Below are 3,120 nucleotides of genomic sequence, written 5' to 3'. Positions count from 1 at the left end.
GTCCAGGACTAGGAGGCAAACACCCATGAGCCCACAAAGCTGCCAGGAACCTGGGATTGGGGTGGGACTAGGGGGCATTTTGGATTCTCATGCTTCTCCGACAGAAATTCAACAGAGAAACACTGGGTTATGTTCACAGTGGAAAAGTAGAAATGTGGGACATGGGAAGACTCTTTTCAGTGGACGTGAGTGTAAGTTCTCTGTTGTTTGTTTTTTCTTAGGTGCCAGGTACTATTCATGTTTTACTGTTATTTAGTCCCTAAGTCGTGCCCTACTCCTTGCGACTCTATGGACTGTAGCCCACCAGGCTCCTCCATCCAAGGGATTTCCCAGGCAAGAATACTGGAGCAGATTGCTATTTTCTTCTCCAGGGGATCTTCCCAAACCAGGGATCAAACCTGTGTCTCCTGCATAAGCAAGCAAATTCTTTACCTCTGAGCCACCAGGGAAGCCCTACCTGCCAGAGCAGGAGATGCAGCTTCAATCCCTGGATCAAGAAGATCCCTTGGAGTAGGAAATGGCAATTCACTCCAGTGTTCTTGCCTAGAAAATTCCACAGACAGAGGAGCCTGGTAGGCTATAGTCCATGAGGTCACAAAGAGTCAGACACAACTGAGCAACTGAGCCTGCACACACATGTGTGTATACACACACACACGCACATATATTTGGCCATGCCATGTAGCATGCAGGCTCTTAGTTCCCTGATCGTGATCAAACCACTACCCGTTGCATTAGGAGTATGGGGTCTTAGCCACTGGACCGCCAGGAAAGCCCCATGAGTTTGTTTGTGTGCAAGTGTGTTCACTTCCCTCAGTGTACACAGCCACCTTGGTCCAGGTCACCAGCATCTCTCAGCTGGGAGACTACAGTACCTCCTCAGTGATGTCTCTGGTTTTCCTCTTGCTTCCTCCTATCCAGACTTTCCATCATAGACAACTTGATCTGTTAAAACATCAATGAAGGCATGTCACTCTTTTGCTTAAAATATTTTAGTGGCTTCCCATTGATCTCTCCATAAAAGCTGAGCCTCTCGCCATGGCCCCCAGGGACCTCGTATGATCAAGGTCCTGCCTTTATCTCCAACTTCCTCCGTCAATCCTTCCGCATTGCCCTTGACCATCACTGGGCCTATTTCAGGCCAGCCCTTTGCCTACCTTGAGGCTTTTCCACAAGCTGCCTCCATTAGCCAGAGCATTCTTCCCAGCACTCAGCCTGGCTGGCTCGCTCTCACTCTTGTTTTGTTCTGCTTTAGCCCCAGGTGCAGATCTGAGTCAATCACGCTCTTAAATTCATAGCATGTCATCATGACTCTACCATTTAAGACTCTTTCCTGAAGCCATTACAGAAGATTTTCCTCCCCTCCTCTCATCCTCACTCTCAATCCCCTCTCCCCATAGAGAGGACTGACAGGTTCTGATTCATCCCAGTTACATATGTTGTGATGTTTCCAGTGTGTGTTTTCAGGGTACGTTGTTCTTTGAATCTCCTTCTTTTCTCTGACATTTTTATTCAACATTAAGACATTTAGAGCTATCTACATTCCTGTTCATCCTGTCCATTGCTTCTTAGTGTTCTATTAATACAATAATCGATAGCAATCATTCACCCTAGTGATGGATCCCTACAACTCCCTCTTATCAAAAGCATTATCATGACGAACACCCTAGAATGCATTTTCTTATGGACGTGAGCAAGAATATGTTCGACATGTATATGCAGTAGTGAGATCTCTGGATCCCACGCATACACAGATTGTATTCTGGTAAATACTGCTGGCAAGCTTTCCAGAATGGCAGCATCATGATGTATCCTGTCTCTGAGACTCTTTCCCTAGACTTCATTCTACATACCCTTCTATGTCTCAACTCTTTGTTTTCTTCATAAAAATATGTTACTTGCATTTGCTTTATTTTTCTGTGTGTATATTGACTGTTTGTCTCTCTCTAGAATGTAAACTTCTTGAGGCCAGGGGTGGTGCCTGTTTTATTCTCCACCATAATCTCAGAAACCTAGAACAGTACCTGGTACCTCATACATATTCCATAAACATCTGTTGATTAAATTAATAAATAATCAAACACGACTGTGCTAAGGGCTCCTTAAACTCATGAAAGATTTTCAAAGTCAGAGGAATAACATCTTGGGAAGACAAAAGTCTCCAGCAATCTCTACATAAACAACAAAGTTGGGCCAAAGGGGTTTAAAAGCTATGCAAAGACCTAAAACTGGGGGACATATTCCAGGCTCACCTATAGAACTAAGAAAGCTCTTTCTCCACCCTGGCCTCGCCACTACTCACATTTCTGTCTATGAAGCTGTCCTTTTCTCATCCCATGACAGCAGCGATACCCTCCACTATGCATTAACTCCATCCCTGCTTCCCATTTCCTTAGCCTTGGGCTCGTTCTCCAAACTCACCTAAGGATGGATGTTTCCCCCTTGACCGAGGTCTGCCCACTGCAGGAATAGTTTTCTTATGCAGGGAACCTGGATCGTGTAGGGCTTTTAGCAGTAACTGTGCAGAAGAGCATCTAATTAGATATTCATGTCATTTTCTTAAAGGTCACCAAACCTGTCCAAATCATTGCCGCTTCCAAGGCTCATTTCTGAAGCCTCATCTTAATGGCCTGACATCGCTGAGGTCACATCCCTCCATGTTCTAGTGTTCTCTCTGCTGCTTCCAACCCCTGGTTCCATTAGTTAATTTAAAGCCTCCACCTTTTCTCCAGACTACCATCTGGAAGCTGTGCCTGCTGCAGCTGCCCTGTATAAAATCCCTGAGTGGGCCCAGGTTGCTGTGTCCACACCCTCAAGTTCATTTCTTTAGCAGAAGAACAACTAAGCCGACATGAAACAAGTAGGCTTTTGCTGATTTCTGGGACAGCTGCCTCACTTTGAATGAATTATATTTAAATAACTTCGGTTTTAGGAGGATCAAATGAAGAATGTTTTTTGAATGGATTCAACATCAAGTTCTTTTTGCTTGAAGATTTACTGGTGGTTCATCAGTCAGTCAATAAGCCCTGGCCTAGATTTGAGTTTTCTTTCCAAATGATTCTGAGAGCCTCGCTCGATTATGGGAGAAAGGAGCCCATTTGGTTTTATACCTTCTGCTGC

This window comes from Bos indicus x Bos taurus, chromosome 15 (genome assembly GCF_003369695.1).
Source record: "Bos indicus x Bos taurus breed Angus x Brahman F1 hybrid chromosome 15, Bos_hybrid_MaternalHap_v2.0, whole genome shotgun sequence".
In the NCBI taxonomy this organism is placed as follows: Eukaryota; Metazoa; Chordata; class Mammalia; order Artiodactyla; family Bovidae; genus Bos; species Bos indicus x Bos taurus.
This window is presented reverse-complemented; position numbering follows the sequence as displayed.